Source organism: Grampus griseus, assembly GCF_964374135.1.
Source record: "Grampus griseus genome assembly, chromosome: 4".
Lineage (NCBI taxonomy): Eukaryota > Metazoa > Chordata > Mammalia > Artiodactyla > Delphinidae > Grampus > Grampus griseus.
Genome location: NC_138997.1, coordinates 100,519,949 through 100,540,860, shown reverse-complemented (window position 1 = coordinate 100,540,860; position 20,912 = coordinate 100,519,949). Strand labels below are relative to the sequence as shown.

At 41.6% G+C, this 20,912-nt stretch overlaps 1 protein-coding gene across 7 annotated transcripts in view; it reads right to left on the bottom strand.

Annotated features, from left to right (window-relative positions):
- LDB2 (LIM domain binding 2) overlaps window positions 1-20,912 on the bottom strand; it is a 378,219-nt gene that overhangs the window by 143,425 nt on the left and 213,882 nt on the right. The gene's annotated exons all lie outside the window — the stretch shown is intronic.

Below are 20,912 nucleotides of genomic sequence, written 5' to 3'. Positions count from 1 at the left end.
ATACAGGCTTAGACCTGGATTTAGGTCTTGCATCAGCGACATTCTAGCTGTGTGACTTTCGGCAAGTTGCTTTACCTTTCTGAGTTTCAATTTCCTCAAATGAAGAATATGGATAGGGATGAAGACAGGATTAGATACCATACATAGAATAGAGTAGCGGCTGAGCACATGGCATTATGGTATTATTCTTTCAAACAGTAAGAATTAGAACTCTAATCTCTCTAAGCTCATGGTCTCCGAGCTATGCCTCATTTATATGGAACTGACCTTCTTGAGGGCCTTTGGGAAGTAACTGGATGATGAAAGGGGCACCCTCATGAATGGGATGAGTGCCTTGTAAGGGATGAAGAGACCAAAGCTTTCCCTCTGCCACGTGAGGACACAGAGAGAAGGTGGCCGTCTGCAATTTGGAATCAGGTCCTACCAGATACCAAATCGGCTGACTCCTTGATCTCAGACTTCCAGCCTCCAGAACTGTGAGACATACATTTCTTTTGTCGATAAGCCACCCAGGCTGTGGTACTTTGTCACAGCAGCCTAAACTAGGACAAAAGGACATAGGGATGTAGTTAAGGTAATTCTCAGTTGTGGTTACAAATGCTAAACTATTATGAGATTGCAGAAAGAACGAAAGGACAGATAACACAGGATCAGAGAAGTTTAAAAGTACTTTTTATGTGTAAAGAGCTTAGAACTGTCCCTAGCACATAAGTTACCAATGTAATGTTAGTAATCATCATAATAATATTAATAATAAAAGCCATCATCATCACAGTCCCCCATCTTAGACGAGAATACTCTATATAATAGTATTTTTCAGACACAGGTTGGAATCCATTATGGTTCGTGAAATCAAATTACTGGGTCAATTGTGCTCTCTGCTGGGCACTCTCCAGGGTGGTTCTCAAGGTGAAGTCACAGCACAGAGGCCTCACCGGGATCTGTGAAGCAGCCACAATAACTTGCTAATAACAATAGTTCAAATTCTGAAGCTTAGAACTTGCTGACTTTTAAATTAAAGAAACAAGCCAGTTCAAGGTCACAGTAAAACATGGCCTAGTGCATAGAAACAGTACTGCAGACCCTGATCAAATCAAGCCTGCTTCAGTTTAAATCCCGGGTCCACTGCTTTCTACCGGCAGAGCCCTGGGCAAATCACTTTACTCTATGCCTCACTATCCCCATCTGTAAAATGGGGGTACTAACAGTATTTATCTGGAAAAGATTTTTGTGGAGATTAAATTCGTTAAAATACGTACCACCCGGTAAGAGAATGCTTGGCATGTAGTAAGGGCTATGTGTAGACTAGCTATTGTTATTTATTAAGTGTACTGAATACACAATTTAGTCTAAGAGCTGTGCATGGATTGTCTTTAACCTGCAACCCTGAAACTATTACCTGATTTGTAGTATGCTCGCTCCCTCACGAGAAGGGAGGGGGTAGGCATAGCTGGTGTGGAGGGACAGTGTAGAACCCACAGCCTGGGTTATCTTTGTGATATTCAGAAATAGACCTTTAACTGAATGATATCATTACTCAAATTCTCAGAAAAACGTATTTTTAAAGTAGACCACACACAGAAACAAGAGCTTAGAGTTTAAACCCAATTTTCTTAATTTCCTCTGAAAAGTCTGGAGGTGGGCTTATTAAAATCATAGATTTACCCCTGAGAGTACGTCGCCCATGAGAACATCAACTGTCAAGTGCATCTCGGAAGAAAAATTCTGGCAAATCTCTGTTCCGGGGTACTTGGACTCACATTCCCTTTCAGTCTATCAGGAGTTTCTTCATCTATACAGAGCCAGGCTCCCAGGTTTGTTGTGAGAGACAAAGGAGATACTTCACGTAAAACCTGCTGAAGGCAGCAGCAGCTACAGTCACCACCAGAACCCTCGGCTCCCCTGCCATTGTCCCATTGGGTCTGGGCTCCCTCAGCAACCAGAACCCAGGCATATTCTAGTATAGAGCTCAGTCTAGCGCCCAGAGAAGGAAACCAACCTACAATTAGAACTTTGGGTTCAACGTGTGCAAACGGATGAGCATCCCATGCGGACACTGTCTGGGAGCTCAAACGGCCAGAATCACAGACCGAAGGTGCCTGGTGGGTGAATCAGGGAACCTGGCCTCTCCCCCATGGCAGGCGGTGTCCACGCCACCGAGGACCATGCAAGAGCTCCAGGGACACGGCAAAGCACAAAGAGGATACCGTGTCCCAGACGCCATATGCACAGAGCTCCTCCTTAAGCAGCTGGGTGATTGGGACTATAATTAGATTATACAAGCCAGGTTCAAGAAATAAGTTGCTTTCTGCACAGGACAAGAGTGGGCTGCAGCCGGCATGTTGTTGTTTTAATGATTCACCATCTTCTTAGTTTCAGCAGGAAAAATGAGATCTGGCATCTACCGGGATGCAATTTCTAGAGCTGCCTCCTGGCTCCCTGGCCAATTGCATAGAGAAGACCAAGACTCAAGTGACGGTGACAACAACAGCAGCCATGACCTTTTGCCAAGCACTTACCAGGTGTCTTAAAGATGTTTCCTCACTCATAACCCCCTATGAGGAAGGTACCATTATCATCTCAGTTTTACAGCTGAGAAAACCAAGGCTCAGAGAGGTTAACCAACTGGCCTGCGATCACACAGCCTGTGAGTGACAGAACCCGATTAGAAATCAATTCAGTTTGAGTTCAGAACCTGCAATCCTAGCCCCTAACTCTAGTAACTCCCAGGATAAAAGTGTCCCAGATACCAACACTCTCTTGTGGCCAAGTCAGAGCAGGAGAAGAACAGAAGGGAAGGAAGCCTGGGGGGGCGCTGCTGAAAGTTTAGTAACGTTGTCTGAGCTGATGCTGAGGCCGGCAGACTGCACCCCAGGCTCACTACCGGCGAAGCAAGAGTTAACAGAATGGCAACTGCGCCCTTGTTTACATGTGTTCTCGTTTCTTTTTTCAACTATACTACTGGGAAGGACTACAAGACTTTCCCGCTCCTTATTAAAAACAGAAAATCTGTTTAGGCAGCAGCTATAGCACAAAGACAGAGAGATACATTATGGGCAAAAAGGAGCCAAAGTACAGGCGGCCAACATCAACGGAGGCGGGGCTTGGCGTCAGCCTGTCAACAGGCCTGAGGATCTCTAATTAAACGCCCTGCCTCTCGCAGGGTCAGGAAAATAAGAAACAGTAGTGATTCTCATTCCCTACAGTAACAGGGAGAGAATGTTTCCTTCTAGGGGAAAAAAAGAACTACTGCCTTCTTTATTTCTTTTCCCTTCCTTCCTTTCTTCCTTTCTTCCTTCCTCCCTCCCTCCCCTCCTTCTTTTCCCAACTCACCATTGAAAATCCTGGTTTGTGACCAAGTGGGTTGTGATTCTGAAGGAGGGCGGTAATTACTACGATTTTCCTTTTTGGGGAAAAAGGCACGAATCTGTTTCACGATTGATATCTTTGCTTAAAATCTATAAATACAAAGTCTTTATTTGATGTGCTCTGCCTATAACACCAGTCCAGCTTCTTCCCTTTGGGAGTTTCCAGGGCCCCTGGGCATCAGCATGTGTATATTCCACTAAGAGACTGTATTGAAAACACTTGTGGATACTTAATAAATGATCATTGAGTGAATAAATGAACATCAGAAGTAGCAGAATGCCAAAGGCAAGGTTATCCCTGTCGCCCCCCTGTTGGATTTTGGAGCTAGGGTTTGTGCGTCACTTTTAAAATAGGTAGAAATAAGAAAAACTTGGTCTTCTCAAAACTCACCCTCTTGTCATACATGCCCTCTGTTTAAGAATTAATTTTAGCTAGCTCTGAAATTTGTTCCAATAGCTTTTTTGGAGCAATATAAAATGATCCTCCCCAGAATGCCCACAGTGCCGAGGTTGAAAAACTGGGTTACCTCGACAAGCGGTTCTCGTTGAAAAGGAGGGGAACCATGAATATCAAAATGAGAACATTTCTTCCTCTTTTGCACACCTTCCCTCCTTTGACAAGGCCCATTCAATTCCGTGGGATCTCTGAGCTCAGAGCGCAGAGAGAGTGCGTAGGAAAATTAGAGCCAAGATCAATAATAGTAATAACAGTAGTGACTCACATTTGTATATCGCTTTACTGTTTACCAAGTGCACTCCCATACATTAACTCAACTGCAGCTGCACTGGGGAGAAAGTTGGAAAGATTTCCCTAAGAATATTTCCCATTTTATGAGTTTCCAGTATTAACGGTTTAAAACAAATTAGAAATAGATTAAACGAAGTACCTTTGGTCAAACAGAAAAGCAATTACATGATGGGAAATTGTAATAATCCATCACAGGCATCTGCTTCTGAATCCCAATGCTGGTTGTAGTGTTTGCTGGCATCTGTCGCTGATACACGACTACAGAGATTGCCCTTCATCTTTGAAATGTCAAAGATAGGAGCAGTTGCCACGGGGAGGGGGGTGATAGGAGAGGGGACCTGCGTGTTCCCAGCGATAATTTAGAAGCACCTATCTTTTGTTGAGTTCCCAAGTATTGGGCTGGACCGGGACTTGGTTTATATTATATTCTTACATAATATAATTTCATCTCTGGGCCATATTTTTGCAAGCTAGGGATTGTCACTTACTAATATTTGATGGATAAGGAAACCAAGAAGTTATACAATTGCCTCACACAAGTAAACAATAGAGGCACACAAGTAAGAACAACTTGTGACCCAGGATTTGAACCCTGGTCTGTCTGCCCCCCCTTCCCAAGACTTCACTGTCTGTAATAAACGATTACATCAGTTGAGATCTGCAGACACGTGGTACCTGGTGTACAGAAGGTATTGAATCAGCATTTGTTGTTACTGTCATCTTCCTGGAGAAAACTGAAGAGGAAATAAAGATCTCATATTGATAGCACACACACACACATCTTGTTCCTTGTCAACAGTAAAGAAATAGCATGTGGCTTTTGTTCTGATTCAGCACTAGAATAGCAAAACATCTGATTTATTAACTAGGAACCTGAACATGAAGTCCTTGTTGGCTTTCATGTTTACATGTAGGGAAGCTCCATGGACAATGGGATGGTCAAATGACTAACTTCTATCTACAATTCTAAATAGTGTCACTGAAATTCCTCTGTACCTTGGATGTACTCATTTTTTAAAACTTTTTATTTTGAAATAATTGTAGGTTCCTGTGCCGTTGTAAGAAACAGTACAGAGATATCTTGAATATTCTTCTCTCCGCTTTCCCCAGTGGTCTCATCTGGCATAGCCCGAGTACAGTAACGGCCACAACCAGTGAACTGGCATTGGCGTGGATACTGTAGCCCCACCTTAGTCAGAGCTCACTGTGTGTGTATTTAGTTTTATGCAATTTTATCACATGTGCACTTTTAAAATTCTGTGGTATGATAAGTACTCTGTGTAACATCAATAAAAGTCAAATCATATGAAACAGTGATGAGGCACATTTCTAATGCAGAGTAGTTCAAGTGATTCACTGAAGATATTCTCTGTGCCAGGCACTTTCATAAAATAAAAAATATTAGACAGGAAGAGAAAAAACATAGCTCCTGCTGTCCTGGCACCTGTGGTCTCGTGGGAAAGGCAGGAATGTAGATAATTATAGAACCCAGCGAGTGCAAAATGAAAGAAGCCTTTCAATTACAGTTGACCCTTGAACAACGGGGGCTTAGGGCACTGACTCCCAGTGCTGTCAAAAATTCACGTATAACTTTACAGTCGGCCCTCTGTATATGCAGTTCTGCGTTGGTGGATTCAACCAACTGTGGATCGTGTAGTACTGCAGTGTATATTTAGTGAAAAAAATCCATGTATAAGTGGCCCCATGCAGTCCAGTCCTGCAAGGGTCAACTGTAGTTGCAAAAATAATCAAGATGAATAAAATTATGTACTTTGGTGGCTATTATATTGGGTCTGATCCCAAAGTCACTTAAACCCTTAACACTATATACATCTTAATATATTAATAGTGCTCATGCAACATATGTTGAACATTTAAGCACATGAGCTCTAATGATTTATCAGATGGTGTCTGTTTATCTTTTCCCATTGCAACAATTTAATTCAATATGTTAAAAACTAAAAATAAATCAATGCCAGACTTGACTCATTTATACGTAGATTTCCCCATTTCTTTATTATAAGATTATTTAGAATTCCATAAAGTACATGTTCCTGTCTGTGCTTGATTAAACAAAGATGTTTGTCAGATGAGGAGGGACAGGTGCTCGTTAAGCTTTTATAAATAATAGGAAGAAGAACAGTATATGTCATACCCATATGAAAGCCCCTATCGGGAGAAACTGGAGGAACAGCATTTATAACTGAGTAGCATCATGTCCGCATACCTGACACACTCCACCTCCCATTGAGGGAGAGGGTTGTGCTTAACCGGCTGTGTGTTTGTGTGTTAAACAAATGAATCTAAGTGCATTTTCTTTCTTTGCTGCTAAATCTAGCCCACTCTCTCCTGGAGTCTGTCCCCAACTCTGTGTCCAAGAGCCATGTGAAAATCCTGGCAAATGTCAAGATAGGAGACTAGGACAGGACTGCAGAGTATTTTGTCTCTTTCTCTACGCCTTCCCCAGATCCCTAGAGAGTGGAGAGCGAATCCAAGTGTGTTTTACCTGGGAAGGACCCAAAGTACAGGAAAGCAAAGCCCCCAGGCCAGGATCACAGTGCCCACTGGTGACTGGATCAGAGCGGGCACACTTGAGTGCCTGCTTTGTATAAGGCGCCATGGCAGGTGCTGTGGGAACTTCACAGAAAAGGGAACTCTACCTACCAGTGAGCATTATTCACTATCTACGATATATACGGCACACTGCTAAGATCCAGAGGTACAAACAGCTCTGAGAAATCATCTCTACCTTTGAGAAGTACACACTCTAAATAAGAAGCCAGAAATTAGAAGCATTTCAAGAGTGATACAAGAATGACATAATGCCTGATTTTATAAAAGCATATGGCCTGGGCTTCCCTGGTGGCGCAGTGGTTGAGAGTCCGCCTGTCGATGCAGGGGACACGGGTTCGTGCCCCGGTCTGGGAGGATCCCACATGCCGCGGAGCGGCTGGGCCCGTGGGCCATGGCCGCTGAGCCTGCGCATCCGGAGCCTGTGCTCCGCGACGGGAGAGGCCACAACAGTGAGAGGTCCGCGTACTGCAAAAAAAAAAAAAGCATATGGCCTAAGCCATAAACACTGTAAGGAAACCACAAAGAAAGAAGGAGCATGAGAACCGAGTCAGGAAAGGATTCTTGCATGCGGTGGGGTGTGCGTTTAGCATTGAGGGTGAAGGAAGCCTGGTGCCAGATGGAGAGGCCAGAACAGAGACCTGCCTTTGGTGTTTGAATCAGATAAGCTGAACTTTTGTTTCTAGGCTCCTAGATTATTAGCAGTGAGTGAGAAAGTTCCTTAACCTCTTAGAGACTCAGTTTCATCCGTGAGTGGGGACAGAATATTACGCACGTGATAGGGTCCTGGTGAGGTTTGCATGTGTTAACACCTGTAAAGTGCTTAGCACATTTAATAAGCTCTGGAGGAAGACAGCCACTGGGGTGTGGTGGTGGGGGAAGAGGAAAGGAAAAGGATGCATGAGTAACAGAGGATGGACAGAGTTCAGGGGTGACCGATGTGGGACAGTGGAATTGAACTTCTTTCCATGCTGTGAAGGGTCTTCTGAGCTCACCCAACTAAATCGAAACAAATAAGCATATGTGCATAAAATATGTTAACAAATTAAACATTATTCACAACTAATCAAACAAAATGGAGAAAAGCACTGAAGTGTGTGCATAAGAATCGCAAAGAATAGATGGCAGGAGGGATGCCTGGAGTGGGCAGGAAAAGTGAACAAAGCTGAGTGACACTCGCTGGGGAGAGAACAGGATTGCAATCCACATGCCCCAAATTCAGAGCTTCAGTTTCGCAGCACGGTGATGCTGGTCCCTATTAGACAAGACCCCTCCTTGGGAAAGAATCTAAGAATTGACTAATCTGAGGTTCTAGTTGATTCCATATAGCTCCACAACATGTTTTGTTTTTAGATCAAATATCTTGTTCCATATAATTAGGGTGCTCATATAGTTTATTATCCAAACTGAAAGGCTTTTGTTCTGACAAATGCAAAACCAGATGGGATGCCAGGAAAATGGAGAGAAACTGAAAACGTCCAGCCAACCAGAACATGTGCACGAATTTCATACGACCCACGTAAATAATTTAATAAATAATATTACATTTCTGTTTTGTATTCTATTATAGAAACACTGGGAAATAGCTGGACATATTTTTACCATGCTTGGTGTGTACATTTGAGACTGTGTGAATTAGAACGTGGATCTCTGTAAAATTTGCAGTGAGGGGTCTGGGAAATGCCTCAAAGGTATAGACAGTTGTTCCCTCACAGCATCTGAAACAATTATGAGAGGCTCTGGGAACTTCCATGCAGGAGAGATGGAACATTGTATCTGGACCAGCAGTGGATAGAGAAAGCAAACAGTGATTTCAGAGCTCAGCCCCAAATCAGAAGTCCCCAGGCAGGATGGCCAAGCCTGCCAAACAATGACACAAGGGGTCCAGGGAGTACATCTCGATTCTGTAGATTCTATAGTTCTATGGGGTGTAGTTAAGGATGAACCTTTGTGGCATTTATCTTCTCCACAGGAATACAGTAAAGGTCAACTCAAGAGTTAACATTTGTTGAGCAATTATTTTGCACTAGGCCTGTTGGTAAATTCTTTCCTTTTTTAACAGCTGTACTGAAGTGTAATTGACATACAACAAACTGAACATGTTATTGACCTGGGGGTATCCTTACTCCCTCTTGGTCATCAAGTGTCCAATTGATGTATCCCAAATATATGGTGTATGACGTGTAATGCTGGGTAGTGGTGGGGTTTCAGGGGTGCAGGGGGGTACCTAATCCTGGGCTTCAGGTTTTCAAGTGGAGTGAGCCTCACTGGAGTAACGCCCTGGGTCTCTCTTGGGCCCCTTCCCACTTTATCTCAGGAAATGTGGAATAAGCTATTTGGTAAATTCTGCAGGAGTTATTGAGAAAATCCAGCTTGGCCTCAACCTCTCCTTTATGGAAGAGACCTGCAGAAAGGACCCATTCCCTGCTCCTCTGCACCGTATGGCTTTCAGGGCAGGGCCTGGAAGGGAGATGGATGCAAGGATTAGGGAACATTAGCATTGCCCACGTGGGACGGGTAAATATGTCCTCTCTGGGGTCCCACAGAGGAAAGTCTACTTGATTCAAGCACCCATTTTCTAATCTAGCCTCTATCTTTGTAAAGATGATTTTTGATTTCTATCTGCTTGAGTTCTCTTTTATTGTCAAACAAGTGTAGGGATGTAGCATGCTGTTTATTAGACTTTACCAAATCTCAGTGGCAGGAAACCCAAGAAATATAAAATATAGTCTCTGAGCTTATCACCAGGTTGTGGAGGTAACACACACACACACACACACACACACAAATTAAGAAAACTGAAAAGATATGAAGTAAAAAATTGCATCTTTTCAATGTCTTACAATAATATAAATGGTACTAAGGTGATTTTTTTTTTTTCTTTAGCGGTACGCGGGCCTCTCACTGTTGTGGCCTCTCCCGCTGCGGAGCACAGGCTCCGGACGCGCAGGCTCAGCGGCCATGGCTCACGGGCCCAGCCGCTCCGCAGCATGTGGGATCTTCCCGGACCAGGGCACGAACCCTTGTCCCCTGCATCGGCAGGCGGACTCTCAACCACTGCGCCACCAGGGAAGCCCCCCAGGTGATTTTTTTTAAAACTTGCCATTTTCCATATCTCATATGGTCTCACATTCATATGGTCAAGAACTGAAAAACAATGCAAAAAATAAAACGATTTTAGTGGAGTGTCTGTGGATGAATGATACTTTTAATTGTGGATGTTGTGATGTCGTATAGTAAAGAAAGGGAATAACAAGGAGTGAGGGAAGGAAGGAGGGAAGGAGGGAGGAAAGGAAGGAGGAGGAAGGGAGGGGAACTTTTCTAGGTTAAAAGACAATAATAATGATGACAATTAATAATGGTGAGCACTAATGCTTCTCAGGCATTTGCTATGGCCAGGCGCTAATCTTTTACCTTTATTAACTCATTTAATCCTCACAACAACGCTGTAAGGTCGATACTATTGTTTTTCATGTCAATTTCAAAGATGAGGAAAATGAGGCAAACAGAAGTTAAGTGACCCGTTTGCAGTCACTTGACTTGCAAGGGGCTGGATGTGAATGTCCCTGGGCTGCCTTCAGCCGTGTGCTTCAAACCTTTATACTCTGCAGCCACTGAGAGTGGGTGGTCAGGGGAGGAAGTTCAAGAGGGAAGAGGGGCATGAGAATGTTCCAGAAGGAGGAGCTGATGTGAATAAAGGGCCAGAGGTGGGGCAGCCAAAGGACCTTCCCCAGGATGCCTGCCAACCATCCTGACCAGAGTGGAAGGTCCGTGCAGGGAGGAAGGACACAGACTATCCCTTTTCTACTTGATCATCTCTTTCTTGTCCCTTTCCCTCAATCAAAGCTAATTTTAACTTTTGTCTTCCTCTAGACTCAGTGAAATGGAGGCAGGGAAACATGATCTGCTCCTGGCTTTTCTTCTAGCAACTTAATTTAAAAATCACCTCTGGGAATGAGGAGCAATATTTGTCTTCTTAAAACTTTACTGTGTAACCAATTAAAATAGTCACCATTTACAGAATCCATACAACATGCAGGGAGGCTGCACTGAGGACTTATTTGCTGCTAGCAAAGAGCACCTGGGAAGGTATTGTCTCCAGTTTAGAGGTAGGAGGTGAGGCTCAGAATGGCTAAGTAGCATTCTCAGTGCTGCACAGCAAGTAAGTAGAGAAGCATGGATTGGAATCCTGGTCCCTCCCTTCTCCAAAGCCATGCTCTTGTCCATTGTTGAATACTTAGCCTCTCTCCACTTTTTCAACAAGTGGCAGAGGATATAGAATTAGGGGAAGGACAAATGCAATGAAAACAAAGATCCTCTTGCAATCCAATATATCTGCATTCTCCTGTCTTACTCCTTAGAATCAAGAGTCCCTGACTATTATATAACTAAAAAAGGGCAGAAACAGCCTTGCAGAATTCAATCAAGTAGTAAACTTGAGAACTTACCATTAAGATGAAAAGTCACAAGAAAATAGAACTTTGGTAGGCAGAATTATCAGATGGCAGCACAGGATCCTGGCCCCTGCTTATTCAGTATAATAGTAATCTAGGTGCTGCTACCAAGAGACATCGCAGATGTAACTGAAGTACCAATTAATCAGCCTAAGATATGGAGAGTATCCAAGTGGGCTTGACCCAATCACATGAGCCTTTTAAAAGCAGAGAATTTTCTCTGGTTGGTCATAGAAGAGGAGGAAGCTGAGAGCTATCCTTGGTCAACAGCGAGCCAGAAAATGGAGACCTTAGTCCTAAAACCACAAGGAACTGAATTCTTCTAACAACGTGAACGAGCTAGGAGACTAAGCCAGCTGATATTTTGACTTGGGCCTTGTGAGACCCTAAGTTGAAACCATATGGATGTCTGACTTACAAAACCAAGGCATAATACATGAGTATTATATTAAACCATTTTTTGTTGTAATTTGTTACAAAGCAAAAAAAAAAAAAAGTGAATATAAGAATCTCGTTGTGATAACGTGAATTTTTGAAATGTACTCTATTTCTCATTTTAATAAAATGTGTGCATTCCAGTTCTGCAAACTTAGGAACTGGAGAAATCTTTTCTACTTTTAGTGGCATTAAGTTTAACCATCCAGAGACATAGGAGATAGCTGCCTATTTATAAATGAAGATTTATAGTAATATGCAGGCTGACTGATTTTCCAGACGAGTTCATATCTTTTAAAAAAAGTTTTAATGTCACTTTGAACATGGTTCATCAACATGTTTATTTCACATAGATGGAGAGAAGACACTTGTGTATGACTGTTGATGGGATTTGAGTCTTGAATAAGTAAAAAGAGTTTGTTTCCACATTGTAATTTTTTAATCTGTCAGGAAAAAAGAAAAGCCTTAGAAATAAGTCAAAAAGTAAGTAGGAAAAAAAAAAAAGATCCTACTTTAGGTTCTGCCAGCCCCAAAAAGCAGGCTATTTCACCTCTTTGAGGATGAAAGGAAGAGATGGGGAAATGAGTACAATAATGCCTGTAGAAAGAAGGGAAGGACCAGGCTCTGCCAGCTGGCTTCTCCCTCATTGACCAACTGAAGCTCTGTCTCCTCACTGACCATTGAGCCTCCACACAAGATGGCTATGAGGACAACCAATGTCATTTTGTAAAGCACTTAGAATAATAACAACTATTGGTAGATACTCAATAAATGTTCATTCTTGCCCCTCCGGACTACCCACCAGTTAGTTGGCAATGCTGCTTCCCTGTTCCTGATGTTTCTTTCCTGTGACAGCAGGTCCGTTAACTTAAGACCCTGGGCATGCTCAGTTTACCTCCACCCTTCCTCCTTCAGGAAGTCAGCTGTTCTTCCAGGGGCCAACTCAGCTTCTGTAGGAGGAAGTTTGCCGAAGTCTGGCTTTGCTGCACCCAGTTCTGGGGCTCAGGATGAGGAGCCCACTTGGACAACATATCTCATGCCAAGTTCTCCAATCTGGCCTTTTAATCAGAAAGGGGATATTTCAGCCTAATCTTAAATGCTCTATTTTATTTTTCTACTTTTCAGAACTAAGATAGGAAATGGGATGCTTGTTATTGGGATTTCTATTCTGAACTCCCAGTAACATCCCTGGAACACTATAACTCATCTTTGTTTTATTTTGAGGTACATGATTGAGCTACGAAAAGCAGACCCTGTGATTCTAGGCCATGTCCCTTAGTGGATGTCCCTTCTTATTTACAAATCTCTCTAATAAATTACATTAAGCAAGTTTTTTCTTCTTAACAAACTCACCCAGCCTCGGAGCTCTATATTCCGGAGATAAATGAGAAGTAAACTTAAATGCTTACGGGGTCCAGGAGATAATAATGTGTCACTTTAAATAATCCATTACAAAACCAGCAATGTATTTATCTCCAAATATATTTCTGTTTTGGAAAATTCCACTTGGAGATAATTGTACAGCTGGAAGAAGTCACATAGGCCAACTTCCTGCCTTAATACTAATATTATGTTTTCCCCATACCCAAGAGCTAACATAATTTCAAGTATAAACTAACACAGATTAAAAAGGTACACTGTGGGGCTTCCCTGGTGGCGCAGTGGTTGAGAGTCCGCCTGCCGATGCAGGGGACAAGGGTTCGTGCCCTGGTCCGGGAAGATCCCACATGCCGCGGAGCGGCTGGGCCCGTGAGCCATGGCCGCTGAGCCTGCGCGTCCGGAGCCTGTGCTCCGCAACGGGAGAGGCCACAACAGTGAGAGGTCCGCGTACCGCAAAAAACAACAAAAAAAGGTACACTATGGTGATATTAAAAAAAACCTGAATTGTGGGGGGCATTAGGACACCTGAGCACTAGAGTTAGCTCCGTCACTGATGAGCAATGGGACCTTGAGTGAATTGCTTGATGTCATTTATAAACGTCAGTTAATTAACCTGTAAAAAGAACTGGTTGGACTGCAATCTCCGAAGTTCCTCCCTGCTCTAAAAGTGTGCCCTTCTAAGGGCCAATTAATAAAGAACACAGGAATAGAATTAATCAGAAAGGTGGGGAAGTGTCCCCTCAGAAGAGGGTGAGTACCACTGCCATCAGAAATTGTTCCCATTAGGGAGGTGGCACGATAGAAAAAAGCAGAATTATGGATGAGTGCATTAATTAATGTTAGCGGCTATGACAGATAAAACCCCAAATCTCAGTGGTTTAGCACAACAGAAATGTGTTTCTTGCTCACTGAGGACCCCAACTGTCTTGTGGCCCCACCACCCTCAGGGCCTCTAGTCCATCAATTCCATCCAGGGTCAAAATACAGTGAAGAAGGCAAACCACTTCTTAACCATTCAACTCGAAAACAACACGCATCTCTTCTCTCACATTCTATTGGCAACAACGGGTCATAAGACCTTGCCTAGATATAAAAGAGCAAGAAATGGGGTAAGGAATTCTAGTTCCTGGCGGGGTATCCACTTAGCAGCAGTAACTTTCTTCTATGGAAAATAAGAGTCAACCTTTGGAGAACAATAGCTCCATCTTTCACAGTTTATGTGATGTGCTCCTCACAGACATAAACTTTCTATTTTCAACGGCAACTTCCCCGTTAGCAACTAATTTCTGCTTTAACTGGTTTTAATTATGTGACACAAGTGTGCCAAATAAAACAGCACCATTCATGACTAAAAGCAAGCTCAACTCAGCTGAAATGTACTGTATATTTCGCTCTGTGTACCTTTTTGTTTTCAGTGCATGCAAGCAGAAATACAAGCCAGATGACTGTGAGAAGAGAAAATGTGATCGCAGTTATTTCTGTCCAACTGTAATAAGAAAGAACGCATGAAGAATGGCTGGATTCAGGTAAAATTCAACTCATCAAGAATATTCTACAAAATATGTATATATTCCTTGATTGCCCATTCATCATATTTTGGTTTATTGAGCTGCTGACAGAGTTATATTTCTTGTTTCGTGGGGAAAAAAAAACACTTTGAAAAAGTGTCATGTTATTATCTAAGGTAGCTGAACCTTGTTTTAAACTTGCTCTCTAAGGCAAAGGAAAGTGTAAGTTGAGTAAATGCAAGTGTGTGCCCAGTAAAGACATTTGGACCTTTGGCTTTGATAACATCTCCACCATACATTATCATCTATAATTGAGAAAAACTTATTAAAAATATAATTTCAGACCTCTAGGCCAACAACAAGTATTAACTAAGCAAAGGTTGGAAAACTTTTTCCATAAAGGGCTAAACAGTAAATATTTTAGGTTTTATGGGCCATATAGTTTCTGTCCCAGCTCCTAAACTTTGCCTTGGTAGCAGGAAAGCAGAAAGCAGCCATAGATGAGATGCAAATAAATAGACATGGCTGTGTTCCAATAAAACTTTATTTACAAAAAAAGACGACAAACTGGATCTGACCCCTAGGCTGTAGTTTACTGATCCCTAAAATAGAGACAAGATGGCAGAAAACCCAAAATGGAAAACTTCCTCACTCATGGCTGGGAGGGGGCCTGCTTTCCTCTTTCACTTTGGACCTAGATTTTCCTGGTTTGTTTGGAAGTTCCTATATAAAATAGATAATGATTGTCCATGAAAAGATAAATGAATAAAGAAGATGTAGCGTGTGTGTGTGTGTGTGTGTGTGTGTGTATTTATATATATATACATACACAATGGAGTATTACTCAGCTATTAAAAAAGAATGAAATTTTTCCATTTGCAGCAACATGGATGGACTTGGAGGGCATTATGCTAAATGAAATAAGTCAGAGAGAAAAAGACAAATAGTGTATGATATCACTTATATGTGGTATCTAAAAAATACAACAAACCAGTAAGTATAACAAAAAAGCAGCAGACTCACAGACATAGAGAACAAACTAGTGGTTACAAGTGGGGGGAGGGGAGGGGAGAGGAGTAATACAGGGGGAGGGGATTAAGAGGTACAAACTATTAGGTATAAAATAAGCTGCAAGGATATATTGTACAACACAGGGGACACAGCCAATATTTTATAATAACTATAAATGGAGTATAACCTATGAACATTGTGAATCACTATCGTACACCTGTAACATATAATATTGTACAGCAACTATACTTCGATAAAAAAAGATAAAATAAAAAAATAGATAATGTTTCTATTGTAAACAGGTAATGAAGGGGTAGGATATTTACCAGCTTCTAGTGAACAAAGTGTGAGACCCAGGAGACCAAGTTCTAATTTTGGTTGTGTCAGTATGCAGGATGTAATCCTGCTTGCCTCATTTAACTTCAGTAGGCCTTTGCTTCTGCTTCCCTAAAATGAGGGGGTCAGGCGAGATTACCTCAAACATCCTTTACATCTCTCAGGATCTTTTTAGACTGGAAAGCTAACTGTGTTGGAGAAAACTTCAGACTTGGGCTCCGAGGGCACAGACCTAAGGCTTGCTAGGTAGGCTATCTTGGATGAATTACTTAAACTCTCTAAGTCTCAACTTCCTCAACTGTTCGATGAACCTAACACATCTTATCTGACAGGATGAAGTGAAATAAAGTATATGAAGCTCAGTGGCAGGGGCCACAAGCAGATCTTGATGTTGCAATGTGAGTTGAATCCAAATGTGGATTCCATGACTAATTTCAGGAAACTTCCTTCACCTAATATCACCATCAAAGCTGCCCCTATCCCCTCAGAATTTAGACGCAGTCTACAGCAAGTAATCATCAAAATCAAGTAAAAGTAAGTCAAAAAGATGTAAATGTGGCAGATCAAGGCTAATCACAAGATCTCAAGGATGTGGTTCTCACGGGGCAGAAAGCTCTAACCAAGGAGTAGCCATAAATGGCGATTCTCCCAACCCCTTTACTAGACGCTCAGAGAACCACAGTCCAACTTTTCCCTTTCTTGTGGCTGTTCCTTTATCACAGCCTAAGCCAATAACCCACATCCTAAGAGAGGGCTGCAGAATGAAGAATTAGGATGAAAGTTGATTACCTCCATCGTGCCTGTCACTGTGCTGGCATCTGAGGGCCTTTCTTTTTACTGTACCTTTACAGCCTTGCTCTGCAGTGGCATTACAATTCTCATGCTCACTGATGCGGGGGCAGAGGCTCCACAGGCTTAGACAATTTACCAAAAACAAAGCATGTGGGGAATATTGTTTGAGTCCACAGATTGTGCTTTTGCACTTAGGCATGAATCTCAAGAGAAATTAAGAATCTTTAGGCAGCTGTGACTGAAACCAAACTTTCTGGTGAACCTGAAAATCAAAGTCTGCTCCCCCAAACCACGGGGCTCTCAGAAAATGGATAAGGCAGGGAGACAATCAGAATCTAAGTCAGGAGTACCAGATTGTTCTTGACATTGGAACAGAGCCTTGCACACTGCAGGTGAACTCTACATGTTTTTGAATGAATGAATGAATGAATGAATGAAGGATGGGTTCATATTTAGGTTGCCAGTACCATAATGGTCCATGGATAAAATAACTATTGTTCTGACTTTAGTGGTTTTGTTTTTAGTGCATGTCCTAGATCTTGCTACAAATCACATGTTTTTGTCCTTATTCATCCACCTTTCACCCTTTGGAAGCCTGACATTCTATTTATTTGGCCTCCTATTTTTCTTCCCTGCTCTCCTTCACCTTCATCCCAAATGCTTTCAGAAAGAAAGCCTCAGAATAAATTATTTTCTTCTTCTTTTTTTTCACCCGTAGAATATGGGGTGAGAGAGAGGACTTTTTATTGTTATACACATCTAGATCCTATGACTTTATAAACTTAAGAAAAGCACCCATTTGAGTTCATTAATGTAACACCATGTGCTTCTTGTTAAGAGTCCTATTTTCAATCATGAGAATAATAAGAATAAGGAAGACAGTGATTTAAGAAATACATAAGCTAAGTCTGGATTTCTTTAGAAACCAAACAATAGCAGACCCTATTGGAAAATGTATCCACCCATACCAACTAATGTTCACTCATTTATTCAAGGAATTTCTCTTCTCCCCGGTTATTTCCTTTGTGCAGGGCACTGTACCAGGCCTGGATCAAAAAGGACATCAGGGAAAAAAGTTAAAATGTGAGAATATGTGTTTCTAAGCACTGTCTCATGAGTTCTCAGGATAAGGAAGTTAAGCATGGAATTAACCTTGCTCAGCGTAAACAAAAATGGGCGGAGTAACTGCTTGAGTGGGAGCCCTTCTCCAATTCAACTCACACTGCAGGTATAAATTCTGGGAAATAGTATCATGCTTGTTCAGCATCTTATAAGTGGCAGGCACTGGGCTAGGTTTTTCTTATAATAATTTTAGTTTCAGACTCAGACTTTATGAGGCAGATTAAAAAAATGAGTCATAAAGACTTAAGCGAATTACTCCAAGTTACAAGGTATGGAAGTGCAAGAACAGGGATTTGAACTCCCCTGTCTGTTGGGCCCTGAAGTCCTAATTGCTTCTGCAACTGAACCACTCTGCATACAGAAGTGGCCTCACCCGGGAGGAAAAGAGCAGTTCCCCAGGAGTTGGGTGTGGGAACTCTGTAAGAGGATAAAGGAAATACCCATCAAACAAAAGACTTTTGAATACAGTGGGTATTGATTCAGAGATTCCTATCCCACCAAATTCGGGCAGGTGCTTATGCAGCCCCCACTTCTGCAGGGCAGCAGCCTGAGTCGTCCTGCAGCACCGAGAAGTCCTGCATCACTGCAGCACTCTCGGGATGGTGGAGCTGCAGGAATCACCCAGCTGGCTGAAGTGTAGCACACCACTTGCTGTCACTGAGTTTTAGTAGCAGTTGTTGCCATTTAGTAAGCGTTTCCCATGGGAGCTTTGCTAAGCACTCTGCATACCTGATTTAATTTCACCCATATTATCCTTGGAGGAGGTATTATTATTCTCATTTTAAATTTATTGTTAATAAATGAGGAAATGATTGCTTAAGAGTTTGCTTTGCAAGGCCCACAATTTGCTTGGTAGCAGGGCTAGGATTCAAGTCTGGCTTTGCCTCCTATGAAAATCTGCATCTTACTACTATAAGCAACTATGTATATGCCAATAAAATGGACAACCTGGATGAAATGGACACATTCTTAGAAAAGTACAACCTTCCGAGACTGAACCAGGAAGAAATAGAAAATATAAACAGACCAATCACAAGCACTGAAATTGAGACTGTGATTAAAAATCTTCCAACAAACAAAAGCCCAGGACCAGATGGCTTCACAGGCGAATTCTATCAGACATTTAGAGAACAGCTAACACCTATCCTCCTCAAACTCTTCCAAAATATAACAGAGGGAGGAACACTCCCAAACTCATTCTATGAGGCCACCATCACCCTGATACCAAAACCAGACAAAGATGTCAAAAAAAAAAGAAAATTACAGACCAATATCACTGATGAATATAGATGTAAAAATCCTCAGCAAAATACTAGCAAACAGAATCCAACAGCACATTAAAAGGATCATACACCATGCTCAAGTGGGGTTTATCCCAGGGATGCAAGGATTCTTCAATATACGCAAATCCATCAATGTGATACACCATACTAACAAATTGAAGGATAAAAACCATACGATAATCTCAATAGATGCAGAAAAAGCTTTCAACAAATTTCAACATCCATTTATGATAAAAACTCTCCAGAAACTGGGCATAGAGGGAACCTACCTCAACATAATAAAGGCCATATATGACAAACCCACAGCCAACATCGTTCACAATGGTGAAAAACTGAAGCCACTTCCTCTAGGATCAGGAACAAGACAAGGTTGCCCACTCTCACCACTATTATTCAACATAGTTTTGGAAATTTTAGCTATGGCAATCAGAGAAGAGAAAGAAATAAAAGGAATTCAAATTGGAAAAGAAGAAGTAAAACTGTCACTGATTGCAGATGACATGATACTATACATAGAAAATCCTTAAGATGCCACCAGAAAACTACTTGAGCTAATTAATGAATCTGGTAAAATAGCAGGATATAAAATTAATGCACAGAAATCTGTTGCATTCCTATACACTAAAGAAAAATCAGAAAGAGAAATTAAGGAAACACTCCCAATTTCCACTGCAACAAAAAGAATAAAATACCCAGGAATAAACCTACCTAAGGACACAAAAGACCTGTATGCAGAAAACTAAAAGACACTGATGAAAGAAATTAAAGATGATACAAAGAGATGGAGAGATATACTGTTCTTTGATTGGAAGAATCAACATTGTGAAAATGACTATTCTACCCAAAGCAGTCTACAGAATCAGTGCAATCACTATCAAGCTACCAATGGCATTTTTCACAGAACTGGAACAAAAAATTTTACAATTTGTGTGGAAACACAAAAGACCCCAAATAGTCAAAACAATCTTGAGAAAGAAAAACAGAGCTGGAGGAATCAGGCTCCCTGACTTCAGACTATACTACAAAGCTACAGTAATCAAGAGAGTATAGTACTGGCACAAAAACAGAAATATAGATCAATGTAACAAGATAGAAAGCCCAGAAATAAACTCACGCATGTATGGTCACCTTATCTGTGACAAAAGAGGCAAGAATATACAGTGCAGAAGAGACAGCCTCTTCAATAAATGGAGCTGGGAAAATTGGACAGCCACATGTAAAAGAATGAAATTAGAACACTTCCTAGCACCATACACAAAAATAAACTCAAAATGGACTAAGGACCTAAATGTAAGGTAAGACACTATAAAACTCTTAGAGGAAAACATAGGCAGAACACTCTATGACATAAATCACAGCAAGATCCTCTTTGACCCACCTTCTAGATAAATGGAAATAAAAACAAAAATAAACAAATAGGACCTAATGAAAGTTAAAAGCTTTTGCACAGCAAAAGAAACCATAAACAACACAAAAAGACAACCCTCGGAATGGGAGAAAATATTTGCAAATGAAGCAACTGACAAAGGATTAATCTCCAAAATTTACAAGCAGCTCATGCAGCTCAATATCAAAAAAACAAACAACCCAATCCAAAAATGGGTGGAAGACCTAAATAGACATTTCTACAAAGTAGACATACGGATGGCCAGCAAACACATGAAAAGATGCTCAACATCACTAATCATTAGAGAAATGCAAATCGAAACTACAATGAGGTATCACCTCACAGCAGTCAGAATGGCCATCATCAAAAAAATCTACAAACAATAAATGCTGGAGAGGGTGTGGAGAAAAGGGAACCCTCTTGCACTGTTGGTGGGAATATAAATTGATACAGCCACTATGGAGAACAGTATGGAGGGTCCTTAAAAAACTAAAAATAGAACTACCATATGACCCAG